This window comes from Petaurus breviceps, unplaced genomic scaffold (assembly GCF_028583685.1).
Source record: "Petaurus breviceps papuanus isolate PSGF00001 unplaced genomic scaffold, PetGlider_PUasm1.0 171, whole genome shotgun sequence".
NCBI lineage: Eukaryota > Metazoa > Chordata > Mammalia > Diprotodontia > Petauridae > Petaurus > Petaurus breviceps.
In genome coordinates, this window is record NW_027185754.1 from 15,124,977 (window position 1) to 15,139,608 (window position 14,632).

The window sequence follows — 14,632 nt, forward strand, 5'->3', positions numbered from 1 at the left end:
TTAATTTCCAGGACATATCCGCAGACAATTCTTTTCTCCTCCCTGCCCCCACCAAATACCAACAAGAGGGCCATTTAACCCCTAGGTTGGGAATGCCCACTTCTCTGAGTCCCAGGTTGAGATACTGCTCCCTTGCTTATTTTCCATAGGCCAAGGATCACTTGTTGGATGCCAATAATTTTTGGTTACTGGTGACTGGGGTTTGATTTAAGGCAGTAACCTCCAGGGAAAAGGCTCCATGTCATAACCCTAGGCCATCAAGTCCCCTGTGCCAATGGTTACTAATGTTTTTGTTTAAATCCTGTCAGAGGATGCCCAAATGAATGTCTGTCAACCTTCAAATTCTGGCCCAAAGACTGAGCTGCTTACATTATACATGGTATATAGTTTAATATACTCATTATAGGTGGGCCCCGCTTTAAGAAAACCTAGTGTATGGAAATTGCGCTTAGAGAACAAATGTGATTATTCACATGCTAAAAGGATTCACTGAAGGATTCCTTTAACTAACAGGAGCTCCCTTGGTGCATTTAAGTGTTTGATTGCGATCATTAACTACTTGACAGAGACAGGGGCAGTGGAATTTAAAAATAAAGTATTAGGAGCCACTGCCCAGTGAAGAGCAATTAGGACTGAAGATGAAGGCACTCTGAAATGATGTATCAATGGGAAAAATAGGACTCATTTGGAAAAAACAATGTTGACTTGCTCATGACCATTTTAAGAACTCCTATTTTGCCTTTACTGAGGTATGCCTGAACTCATACGTGTAGCATGTTGTGTGGACTTAGCCTTTAGCTGCCTTCCAAATCATGACTTAGGCTTTCAGAAAGAGCAGTCCAAATATTTCAAGAATATATCTCCATTAATAAGGTAGTTTGGGGGAAAAATTGAGGTGGGGAAATTCAAATTTATGAATTTGGATTCATTCAAATCTACCAAATTTGGATTCTTAGCCCTCATCCTAAAGTTTGTGCTGGTTGAAAGAGAAGTTATCTGACTATCTCCCAGAAATCATCATTCTTAGTGACCCTCCCACCTTGTGTGACCTTCTCTACCTTTCCCCTTCCTCCTACCTTAAACACAGCAGAGGTGCTCAGTCAATCTGGAGCAGGAAGGCTGAGTACGGAGAGGGGTCATGATAGCTCTCTTCAAGTATTTGAAAAGGATTAGACTTGTTTTGCTTAGCCTCCATGGTAGAACTGGGAACACTGAGTGAAAATGACAAAGAAGCAAATTTATGCTTGATGTCACAAAAACTTCTTAATAATTAAGGCTATCCAAAGGTGGAATGGGCTTCTTTGGGAGGTAGTGAGTTCTCCTTCATTGGAGATCTTCTAGGAGAGCCTGGATGACCTTGTTGGATGTGAAGTGAGCATTCTTGTTTAGTTATGGATTGGACCAGATGGCTATTCTCAGATGGCCACATCCCTTCTAAATCTAAGATTCCCCTAAGGGTCCTCATTCTGTTTTGTGGGCCAAGCAGAACCCATTCAACTCTTCAAATACTTGACAAATGCTATAATGTACCTCTTTTCCAGATTATTCCGCAATTCTTTAAGTGTATCCTTATATGGCATGATCTCAAGGCCCTACTTTGTTCTGACTACCCTCATCTGAAGGCTTTCCATCTTATCAAAATCTGGCATTAAAAATTGAACAAAATAGTCCAGAAGTGTCTGACCAGGGGAGACTACAGACAGGGTAGCTATTCCTTTTTAGCTCTCTATACAATTCTTTTTCGAACATGCATGGATATCATAAACTTTTTAAATCATCCCGTTTTCTCCTCCTTCATTCTAGCTTCTGATGAAGAGGTGAGCTTTCTCTTGGACAAGATAAACCCCTGGTCCTATCCCCTCCTATTTTCGCCAGACTTTCCCCTCCATTCTCTCTCACCACTGCCCTTCTCTGCGTCCCCTCCCCCCCACATCCCTTTCTACTTAGTGGTTCCTTCTGTGATGTCTACACACACATACAAATCTCCCCTATCTTTTCACTAAATCCTCCCATCTCTCAAACTATTGTCCTATATCTTTCCTCTCTTTCTCAGCCAAAGTCCTAGGAAAAGCTTTCTATTTTTTTTCTTACAGCACAATAGTATTCCATTACAGTCATATACCATAATTCGTTCAGCGATCCCTAATTGATGGGCACTTCCTTAGCTTCCAGTTCTTTGCCACCACAAAAAGAGCTGCTATAAATATTTTTGTATCTATAAGTACATTCACTGCCTTCATTTCTCTTCCTCTCACTCCTCAATCCTTTGCAATCTGGTTTCTGACATCATAACTTAATTAAAAATTCTCTTTCCAAAGTCAACAATGATCTTCTAATTGCCAGATCTAATGGCCTTTTTCTGTATTGACAACCTTCTTGATTTCTTTGTAGCATTTGAGAGGTGAGTGAAAGGATGAAATATGGGAGTAATAAGTGTATTTATATATAAAAATATTCGCTGCCCTTTCCTCCCAGATGCTCTGTCTTTTCTGGGTTTTCATGATGTTTTGTGGTTCTCCTGGCCTTCTTTGCTGGAACACATTTATATTACATGCTCTAACTGTGTAGCGCAAGACTCTGTCCTCTTTTCTTCACTTCCCACAATTTCTGTGTCCTTTGGTGACATCATCAGTCTTTAGAGATTTAATGACAATGACCATTTCCATGTTGATGATTCCCAGATCTGTACATTCAGTCCTAGTCTTTCTCCTGAGTGCCAGTCCTACATTTTGTCTATTCACTGGAAATTTCCAACTGTATTTTCATAAGCATCTTAAACTCAATATATCCAAAGCAGAACTCATCATTCATCCAAATAATTTTCTTTCCCTGACTTCCTTATTTATTTCTTTAAAAAAAATTTTATAGTCCTTTCTATTAAGGAGCTCATGGTTTAATGAAGAAAAACAAGCATGCTAACAACTATGTGCAAACAAGAGATACAGTTTACCAGGAAAGTTGGAGATAATCTCAAAGGGAAGGCATTAAGATCAAGCAGTATTAGGAAAAGTTTCTTAAAGAAACCTTAAATTGACCTTAAATTGAAAGGAAGTCACATATCCATGCCTCTAGTCCTTATTACCTCTAGGCTGGAATATTATCATGGCCCTAACCTTAAATTTCTCCCCACCTAATCCACCATCCATGGAGCTACCGCCCTAAAGCCCAGGTTTGACCACGTCAGACTCTTTTCAGTAACCCCCAGTGGCTCCCTCCCATCTCTAGAAGCAAATGCAAGCCTTTCTGTCTGGCCTTTCAAGCTCTTTGCAACCAGACCTCTTCTTGACTTTCCAGTCTCCTCATTTTTCCTTCTCTTCATGTATTCTACAGTCCAACCAATATGACTTTCTCACTCTTTCTCATACAGGATATTGTTTCTTTGCTCTCCCCCCATTCTAGGAAATGTACTTTTTTCTTACCTCTGTCTTAAGAATCCCTAGATTCCTTTCAGACTCAGCTCAGATGCTACCTTCTACATGATAACTTTCTTGATTCCCAGCTCATTACCAACCACTGCACCCCCCTCCCCAATTATTGCCTTCTTTCTATGAGATGACTAGGTAAACCCAGTAAAAGAGCACTGGGTCTGGAGACAGGAAGAGTAGCAGAATTCATATCTGGCCTCATATCCTTACTAGCTGAATGACCCTGGGCAAGTCACTTAAGCTCTGTTTACATCAATTTTCTACATTGTAAAATGGGGATATATAATAACACCTACTTTGGAGAGTTGTTATGAAAATCAAATGAGATAATTTGTTAAAAAAAAAACAACTTAGCACAATGCCTGACACATAGTAGGCACTACATAAATGTTTATTCTCTTCCCTTCCCCAAGGTACCTTCTATCTATGTTGCTCACTCTTATATTTGGACCTATTGTCATTGGTTATATTTTAAGCTCCTTAGGGGCAAGTTCTGGCACATGGTAGGTGCTTAATAAATGCACAGTGATTGATTAATTGCTTGAATATAACCTAAGATTCATTAGCTTTTTGAGCAGCTGCATCACACTATTGATTCCTATCGAGCTTTCAGTCCACTAAAGCTCTCTGAGATTTTTCAGACAAACTGTAATTGTAATAATCCAGGCTTGAAGGGATGAGAGCCTCATCAGGCTGTACAAGGAGAATGCTTATTTCTTCCTCTTTCATGGAAAGCATGTCCTCTCCCTGCAATACTTAGATACCTCAGTGTGTCTGCATCATCTCCTCAGTCATGGATATTCCCTCCTAAGGTGCAGATCACTACTGACCCAAGGCTTCCTATCCTGTTCAGTTTGTCTCCATGCCTTCCTCAAATTTTTTAGAGAATCTCCATAACCCCAAAGATTCTCCAGGTCTTTTAATATTTCATCGATTGCATTAAAATAGTCGGGATGTCCATCTGTCATTCTTTGCTCTTCCTACGTGTCTGGCTCAAACACCCCAAACATTCCCTGCAGACAAGTAGATTTCCTTATGGAGGAAGTGTGTAGAGACACAACTTAGCCTCCTTCTCTAGGAGACTTTTCTTGGTTTCTCCACCTCCTAGGTGCCCCCCCCCCCACCAAGCTGCCTCCAATATGCCTTGTTTGTGCTTTGCCTATACCTGCATGGAGATGTTGACTCCCACATTAGAATGGAGTCTCCTTGAAGGCAGGGATTATTTTGTCTATATATCCTCAGTGCTTGACATAATAGCAAGTGTTTAATAAATGCTTGCTTATTCATTGAGCAAGTATAGGTGAATACAAGAATCATTGAAAAATTTCTTAGAAGTTAAGGTGGGGGCAGCTAGGTGGCACTATGAATAGAGCACCAGCCCTGGAGTCAGGAGGACCTGAGTTCAAATCTGACCTCAGACACTTAACACTTACTAGCCATGTGACCTTGGGCAAGTCAACCCCAATTTCCCTGCCTTCTCCCCTCCAAAAAGGAAAAAAAATTAAATTTAAATAAAAAAAAAAGTGAAGTTGGAGGGCCACTTCCCTTGTTCTTCCAGGAATCTTGGCCCAAGGTCACACAAGTGGTAAACACTAGACCTAATGTTGGAGGACCTGGTATTAATTGTAAGGTCTTTGAGTATCAGGGGCTGTTTGGTTTCTATTTTAGAGCCCCAGTACCTTTCACAGTCAGTGCCTTGCTACATAGGAGATGCCAAGAAACTGGGGCTCAGGGAAGACTTACCCAAGGTCACACTCTAAGGTAAGCTCTAAATCTGGTGTTAGAGGGCTGGGGAGACTTTGAGATCCTGGTGGTCAGGGACTATTTTGTTTGTTGTTTTGTATCCCTAGCACCTACCAAGGTCCAACCTTGCGCATTGTAGGTACTTAGCAAACATCGATTGAACAAACAAAACTGGTCTGAGAGATTAAGGGGCAGCTAGATGGCACAGTGGATAGAGCGCTGGGCCTGGAGTCAGGAGGACTCATCTGTCTGAGATCTGTTTCCCTCAGTCTCCTGATCCTCAGTAAAATGAGCTGGAGAAGGAAATGGCAAGCCATTCCAGCACCTTTGACAAGAAAACCCTGAACAGGGTCACAGAAAGTTGTACACTACTGAAAAATGACTGAACAACATCTGAACTGAAAGGTTAGAAAAAAATTAAATGATCAGCCTTCCCATTTCATCCTTGACCCCAGGAGTTGCTGAGGAGGTGTCTTGAGGAGGCTCTGTCTGCTCTCTTAGGCCCGGGCTCTATATGACCTGTTATGCGGGGTATTCAGAGACCCGGTGAGTTCCAGTCTCCATGCTTGTCTGCACTGCCCTTTTGCTGGAGGGCTAATCCTAGGTGCTGCTGGCTCTTCACTCTGGGAGTCCGAGGTGGTGAGGGAAAGCTGGGAGGATAATCTAAGCTCAAATGGAAAGAACAGTCTTTCCTTTTTAAAGACAAAATACGACTGTGGCTTAACTCCAGGTGAGGCCTGGACTGACCTATTCAGCTGCAGCCCATCCGCAGGAGCCTTTGCATTTGTGATACACCACGCAGGAGGGGACATTTCTAATCAGGCTCTGGGCACATGACCAGGCATCTGGGACTGTGTGTGATAATGCACTCATTGGCACTCCAGTGGCCTTTGAGAGTGAATGGGTCTCCATAGGCACCTAACTCAGTAGCATGAAGGGCTTAGGCTCCAGGGAGGCCTGAAATGATGCACTTGAAATCCAGTCCTTCTTCTCGTTTGCAGCTCAACACCAGCAAATTCTGTTTGTTTCCATGTCTGTGAAATGGGGATGGCTGAGCTCAGAAGAGCATGGTGAGGGTGTGTAAATACTCCTTACATTTCATTCACAAAATATATAATTACAAACATGGTTTTTTATCATTGTCACCTGAAGCTGGTTTTTTTTTTTTTTACCTCCAGGGCATCCCCTGTGATCCTCAGAGAGGCATTGCAGGGATGGTGGGACCTATTCAGAGTTTGGATTCCGAGGTCCTGGGGCTCAAACAAAATTTCTCACACTTAGTACTTGTGTTACCTTGGGTGAGTCACTTAATTTCTTGGGGCCTCAGTTACCTTCTCTGTAAAGTGTGTGGGTTGGGCTAAATGAACTCCAAGGTTCCTTCTTTCTCTAAATGTATGATAATGTTATCCTTACCAAAAATGCACTGGTACCTCTAGAATACAGACTTCTTGAAGGCAGGGACTATTCATGCTGTCTTTGTATGTATAATGCTTGGTACCAACTACAAGCTTCATTAATGCTCGTTGGGTGACTAGGGGTCAACACCCAGGTGCTCAAATCCTAGCTCTGCCATAGACTTACTGTGTGATTTTGGATCATAGGTCTAGAGCTGGAAAGAACCTTGGAGGTCATCTAATCCAACCACCTCTTGCTTTACAGATAAGGAAACTGAGGCTTATGAAGGTTAAGTGACTTGTACAAGGTCACTTAATAGATATCTTTTTTCAGTTGTCTCAGTCATGGCAGACTCTTTGTGACCCTATTTGGGTCTTGGCAAATATACCAGGGTGGTTTGTGTTTTTCTTCTCCAGCTTATATTAAAGATGAGGGAACTGAAGCAAACAGTTAAATGACTTGCTCAGGGACACACGGCTAAGAAGTATCAAAGGTCATATTTGAACTCAAGTCCTTTTGACTTAAGAACTGGTACCCTGTCCCTATACCACCTAGCTACCCCACTTAATAAAGAGTAAGCATCCAAGGGAGAACTTGAACTCAGTTTCTTGAACTCTGGAACCAGTATGGTCTTCAGTGTACCAGGATGCCTCCTCTTCCTCTCCAGTATCGTTGAGAGTGTTGGACTAGATGATTCCCAAAGACTGGTCCAGCCCTAATGCTGTATAATGTTATTTCTCCTTTCAATCCAGGCTACTTTTAGCAGTCATATGAAAAAAAAACACACCTGAACACAGATCATAATTTGCTACTCTTTTAAAATTTTTTTTGATTTTTAGAGGGCAGTTGGGGTTAAATGACTTGCCCAAGGTCACATGGCTAATTTTTGTGTTAAGTGTCTGAGGCCAGATCTAAACCCAGGTCCTCCAGACTCCAGGGCTGGTGCTCTATTCACTGCGCCACCTAGCCACCCCTTATTTGCCACTCTTTACCAACATAAATATTTGCTTTCTGGAAGTACTGTTGCATAGGATGCCTAAACTGCAGGCTAAGTAACTGTGGGAATATTTGAGGTCAGAAATCTGACCTTTGGGGAGCAGGCCATAATAAAACCTCTCCTTGGTCCCTCATCATTGGTATCTGTAGTGAGAGTCAGAGGGATGACAGAATGGCCACTAAGGCAACATCCTTTTGGCTTTTGGAAACCATTATTGCCAGTTGTATTTATAATGATAATGAATCCTTTTTCTGGGAGGTACCCGACACCCCACCCTTCCCCCTTGGGGGAAGTGCTTGGTCCACTTGTGTAAATCCATTTTCAACATTTAGCAAACTCTTAACTGTGCAGTATGGTTATGAACCAGTCAGTCAATTAGTGGATACATGTTGAATTGGGGGCAGTTGGGTAGGACAGTGGATAGAGCACCCAGCCTGGGATCAGAAAGACCTGAGTTCAAATTTGGACACTTACTAGTTGTATGACCCTGGGCAAGTTACTTAACCTTGTTTGCCTCAGTTTCCTCATCTGTAAAATGAGCTGGAGAAGGAAATGGCAAACCACTCTAGTATCTTTGCCAAGAAAATCCCAAATGGGGGTCACAAAAATTTGGACAAGACTGAAACAAATGAACGAAAAGCAAATTATTGAATGTATTCTATGTGCCCAGTCCTGTGCGAAGCACAGTGTAGGGAATGTAACTATAATGCAGGTTGCCTGCACTGAAGAAGCTTAGAGTAAAAATTTCCAGGGCTTTGGAAGGAGCCCTGGATCTGTCATCAGAGGACTTGTGTTCAAGTGCTACCTATGTCTTTGTAAGTGTGTGTATGTGTGTATGCACATATATTCATGTTGTTTTTATATATATACTCATGTTATATGTGTGTGTATATATATACATAGACTCATATAAACTACATGTTGTCCCTCCTATTTAAAAATTTAAGCTCCTTGAGGGCAGGGATTATGTTGCTTTTGCCTTTATTTCCCCAACGCTGAGCACAGTGCCTGAAATACAGTAGTAATCCTATAAATGCTTATTGATTGATTTCTTGATTTATCTGTTACCTTTTACTTGTATGACCTTGGGCAAATTACTGCACCTTTTGGGGTCTTAGCTTCCTCGTCTATAAAATAAGGAAGTTTGATTAGGTGTCCTCCAAAACCCCTTTCTGCTCTAACTCTGTGACCCTAACCTAAGTATGGTCCTCTAAATGAGTCTACTTTTTTTTTTTTGACTTGTGTGTTATAAGACCTGTTAAGAGAAGGGAAGAACATCAGGAGAGATGACTTTGGAAATAATTGTAGAAATAACACAAACCCATCAAAAGACTGAGAGCTATTTCCATGTCACCAAAGGCAATGCCAGCCAGTTTCTAAGCTATAGTGGTTGGCCCACTTGTATAAATCCATTTTCAACACAGCAGAATTCTGTTATAATCAAGGGATCACAGGATCAGAGATCCAGAGCTAGCTAGAAGGGACCTTGGAAGCTGTCTATCTGGTTCACCCCCCTCATTTTACAGATAAGGAAACTGAGGCCAAGGGAGGTCAAATAATTTGCCCAAGGTTAAGCAGGTTGTAAGAACCAGAGGTAAGATTCCAGCCTTGGTCCTTTGACTCTAGTCATTGTTCTTTTTCTATACACCATAATGATCTTTGTAATTGATTTTAATGGACCCTGACCAGCAGGAGGTCTTACAATCATTCCAAGCTAGTTGTTTTATCTTCTTCACACAGGATGTCATCTATCATGGGGAAGCCATAACTCTCCTCTTAGGAGCTCGGGTACATGTCTACCAAATCTCTTAGATGACATGTTATATAAAATCCATCAACGAGACCCAAACCTTGGTCCACTGCTTCTCCTGTCCACTTGTAGCCTTCCCATTCAGAGAGAGATGCCTTCACTCAAGACTTCACGTTTGGAGGCTTAGTATTTTAGGACTGCCTACAAGACAGCTTATTCTCATCTTGCACATTTAATATCACTAGTTTTTATAACCCAAACGACATTCATTTTTTAACAAATAAATGAATGCTAACTGCCAACTGCCTCGGTGGGACAGATGCGAATCAGCTTTAGCAAGTGCATTAGACGACATATCAAAGACTGCACTGAGTAATCCTTCCCTCGCTTAAAGCTTTTTCCAGATCGTAGACAAATACACGGGAGCTGTCTAAAATGGGAATCATTGCCACAAGTTTATTCTTGGGAGTTAAGGAATTTGCATGCTGTAGCCAGGTGAGTATTTGTATAAGACTGCTGTGAAGTTGGGAACTAGGGGAAAGTCATCTTCTATCATAAGGCTAATTGTAAGGGAACATGCAGGGAAGATGCTCTGGGTTGATTTATTATTTGCTATCGATGTGGCTATGTTTTAATTTTTTTCTATACAAATAATTTAGTTGTAAGGACGCAGACTGATTTTTTTTTTTGGCAAAACAGTTCTAGTTAGCTAATTTATTTTTCAACTTTAAAACATCAGCATTTTATAGATCTGAATTTCACAATGTGAGGATGATTGCTACGTACAATTTGCAAAATTGTGATTAACCAGCCCCTGCTTTGAGTCAGTTCTCCCTAATTCACAAAGGCTTCCAAGAATAGTCTGCACAAAATTCAGTTTGCAAATTGCAGGGCAGATTTTTAGAGGGCAGTTTAAAGAATGAAGTCCTAAGGGTTTTATCTATATTTATATCTCTTGTTAAGCCAAACCCTTATGTAAATGTTACAATCTGTAAATAACAAGCAAGAGCTGCTTTCTTAAAGGGAAGATTGCATCTCCATTTTTGAGATGTAGCAAAATTATTAAATGACAGAATTGACTGAGAGGCAAGTATATTTGGAACCCACTAATAAACATTAATCTATATCATCAGCTGTATTTGTGTGGGTATTTAAAGGTTTCAAAGTGTGGAGACCTTTCAGTTTACAGCTACATTTCTCTCAAATTGAAAAACACTGCCCTTAGTGATGGCTTGGAAAAAAAATGGGGATGACTGTTGTATACTTTTACTTTTTATAGCCATTAATGTTGCAGTAAATCTTGTATTATTGTATACAGTCTAGATTATTTTTCATTCTTTTGCCTTTGGACAGGAAAGAAATTACTGGCTCCCATCAGTGTTATTGGCAATCCCCATATTTTGACATCTGTTCCTTTCTAAACATTTTACCAACCTTGATGAAATGTAGTTTAGTGTTAGAAACTGACTTGGAGAAAAAATTGGATGATAAAAAAATAACATTGATTAAACACCAGAAGTAATTTACCAATGACTATCAATATTTTGAAGGCCACTGTAATTTATTTTTTTCTTAAATCTAGATAACTTATAGAAATTTTAATCATGTTTAATCTTTGAATTAAACTGAATTAGTGGCTTCTCATTTTTAAATAGAAGTATAGTGGACTCATTCTAGTCAATTTTAATCAAACTCTTTGGGCTCTATTCATAAGGAATGTTTTCGATCCTTCTCAGAGAAACCATGTAATATACTTTCTCCTAGCAAATTATACTTTCTCAATTCATTAAGTCTTTTTATTCCACTATCTTCCTAGAAGAGTACATGGCTTCTTACGGTGTCAGGGGATACTAGAAGAATTGAGGGTGGGCTAGGGAGGGCAGGATGATAGAGATATAGCAATAGCAGGGCCCAGACCTGACTATGTAGAACAAAAACAGGACTAGGCAAATTTTGGACCTTGGCAGAATAGCTTTCTCAGGCAGTGTCTACAGACTTCAAAAATAAACTGGAAATTATCTGGATTATTCAGCCTAAGGGAAGAAAATATCACTCTGAAATTATTCAGATTGATTTGAGCTGTTGGACCCTATATGTCCGCTTAGCCAGTGGGAGAATTGGGGCACTTACTGTTTATTTCATTGAAGAAATGGTGGGTGCCATTTACCATGATAAAAGTGAGCTGCAAATCTATACCGACAGTGGCCACAGTCTGTTTTGCAACTCTCTAATAGCCATCTTGCAAATGCATATGACTGGTCCTAGAGTTTGTAGGCTATATGATAATTTGCTATCCTTCGAATGTGAAGACCCAGTTCCTAGAATCACAGTGTCACAACAATTCAAGCTGGAAGAGACCTTAGAGATCCATCATCTGGCCTTGTTTGACAGATGGGGAAAAAGAGGCTCAAAGTGGACAAGTGACTTTCCCAAGAACACACAACCAAATCGTATTAGAGAGAGAACTTGAACTGGACTATCCTGGCTTTAACTTGTCTCTTCCCACTCCCTCCCCTCCTGCCCCCACCACTGCCTTTGCCACATTGTATACCCTGTCTTCTGCTCTGTCTTTGCATTTTCTTCACATCTGTTTGAACCGACTAGTTCACTGAAACAGGGAGGCAAACATTCCAGGACTAGGAAGAAGGATTCATATCTGGAGGTGCCCCCTTTCTGTGGGGAGAGTGATGGACATTTATTTCAGGGAAAAGCAGCTTTTGTGATAAGTCAGTTGATAGATTCCATCAAAGTTTGGGATCAGCAATTATGGCACCATATCTACTTTTCCACGAGCTCTTATTGAGATCTATTAATTGCATATACAGTATATATAGGATGCTGAGATTTTTATGGCAGTTATGGGGATTTTGAGAGGCAGCCCTGGCCCAGTGCAGAGGTATCAAACTCCTGCTTAAGGCCTATAAAGCTCTACAGTAAACCTCATTAAAATGAAATTAGGAAATGTTTAGCAAAATAAGTTTTAAAAAATAAAATATAGATAATGTTAATTTGTTGTTTCCTAAGTTACTACTTGCAGGCAGGGATCTGTTTGTCTTTGAGTCTGATGCCACTGTGGATAGAAAGCTGAGCTCAGAGTCAGAGGAAGGCCTAGGTACAAGTGCTTATTCTGATACATTGGCTGTGGAACCCTGAGCAAGTGACTTAACCTCAGTGCCCCAGGAAGTATTCTGAGTTGCAGAGCAGATTGACACCTGCATTGAAAGAGATAGTCTTCTCACTGAGAGTTCACTTTTTCAACAAAATCACAGGCCTAGTATAAATAAAAATAGGGAATGTATGTGTTGAATCAGACAATGACATACAGACCAAAACTCTATGTAGTCCTATAGGAAAGAAATATACATGTGTATACATATAGTTACACAAAAATATGTGCTTAAATATTCTTTAGATGTACTGATAACTGTATTGATAATGGCCCTTAGCAATTTCCCACCCATTGTTGATTTGAACAACTTTCCTATGAAATGGACACGCAACAAAGTAAAGTGATTCTTCAAAGGTCATGCAATGAGTTGGTTCACACTAGAACCCAGGATCTTTTATTAGCTAGTGTACTATTGCCAAATCTACATGCATCACTATGAAAATAAGAATGTTGTTTTCCATGACTAAAGTACAAACACAGGCTATTTGCTACAGAGAAGAGCAATTAGCAAACTAATGAATTAGGGTTCTTTTTATGCTTGTCAAAGGGAATCATGTATTTGTTTTAAATAAGATGTTTTGCCCCCCACTTGATTAAAGCCATTACTGGCTATGAGGAAATGAAAATGTGTTTGAATTTCCACAGGTGTGTTTGAAATTAATATCATATTTCAACAAGGACACACTGATGCCATGACACGTTCAAAGGAGTGTCTTTAAAATAAGCAATCTGGCAATATGGCTGTAAACAGAACCTGGATTAATGAATTGTTTTTCCTACTATGGATATTAATCTCTATTTTGTCTTTAGTTGTGATTTTTAAATTTTACACCCAGAAGGTATCATCGTTAAGGACATATTCAGGAGGCATGAGTTTATGACTTCTGTTGGCAAATAGAAGTTTAGTTTATTTCTTATTGCTGGTTTGGTTAAGGTTCAAATCTGTTAAAGAAACTTTCAGACTCAGAGGTTGTGATTTTTGTTGTTTCTTAGTGTTCTCATCTCACATGCTCTAGCCTAGATGGGGCTATTATATGCATATCACTAGGATCAGGCTGAATGGAAGCTGGCATGGCTAGAAATGACTTGTCCAAACTTAGTTGTTTGAACAAGTTGCGGGATGTACTGGGGTCACCTGAACCACAGAATGGGTGTGATGGAGATAAACAAAAAGTAGACACTGGAAAAGAAAGAGATTTCTTTGTAATATGAAAAAAAATCCAGAGAATGGGAGGGTTCTACCCTGCCATAAGAAATGCTATGCCTACCTAATTATTAAGCATTTCTTTTTTTTTTTAAAGCAATTGGGGTTAAGTAACTTGACCAGGGTTACACAGCCAATTATTTTGTGTGAGTGTTAAGTATCTGAGGCTGGAACCGATCCCGGGTCCTCCCGAATCCAGGGCCAGCACTCTTACTCACTGTGCCACCTAGCCTTCCTATTAAGCATTTCTTTAGTGCCTGACTTCCACTTGAAAGGCTTTCCCTCCTCTAATACAGCTTTTCCCTATGTCTTCAGTGTCCAGATCAAACCCACTACCTCCATAGAAACTTCCTGATCACTCTAACCCATAGTTCTATGAGTTTCCTTTGAATTTTTAGGATGTTTATTGCATGAACCAATCAAAAAATATGTGTGTCAAGCACTGTGCTAGCCTTTGAGGATACAAGGGCAAAGATGTTATAGTTCCTGCCCTCAAGGAATTTATAGTCTGGGTAGATAACATATGTACATATAAATATATTGTCTTCTAGTTGTTTGGGGTATGTTAGCTTTATCTCTTCTGTGAGATTGTGTTCTCCTGTAGGTCAGAGGCTATATTAATTTACTCCACTGACCATCTTTGTAACTTTTTCTAAGCCAAAATACCTCTCCTGGTTACCATTCCTGTTTATATGTGGTCACCATCTATTAGAATGTAAGCTCCTTGAGGGTAGGGAATATCTTTAATTTTGTATTTGTATGCCCAGGGCTTAGTACAAACATATATATATATATATATATATATATATATATATATATATGTATAAGCATATATTATTAAACACTTAATAAATGGTCATTCATTCATTCACTCATTCATCCATTCATTTCTTCATTCCTTCATCTATCTATCTATCTATCTATCTATCTATCTATCTATCTATCTATC

The 14,632-nt window shown here is 40.0% G+C and overlaps 1 protein-coding gene across 14 annotated transcripts in view; it reads left to right on the plus strand.

Moving 5' to 3' along the window:
- The window catches only part of ZNF536 (zinc finger protein 536), a 615,457-nt gene that overhangs the window by 111,991 nt on the left and 488,834 nt on the right, over window positions 1-14,632 (plus strand). For 2 of the 14 annotated variants that reach the window (XM_069082600.1, XM_069082603.1), the window contains exon 3: window positions 9,705-9,805. The exons of 11 other annotated variants lie outside the window; for them this stretch is intronic. The gene's annotated coding sequence lies outside the window, so the exon portion shown is untranslated. Of the gene's footprint in view, window positions 1-6,346; window positions 6,467-9,704; window positions 9,806-14,632 lie in introns of all 14 variants that reach the window. One more of the 14 variants, XM_069082601.1, reaches the window with a different exon arrangement.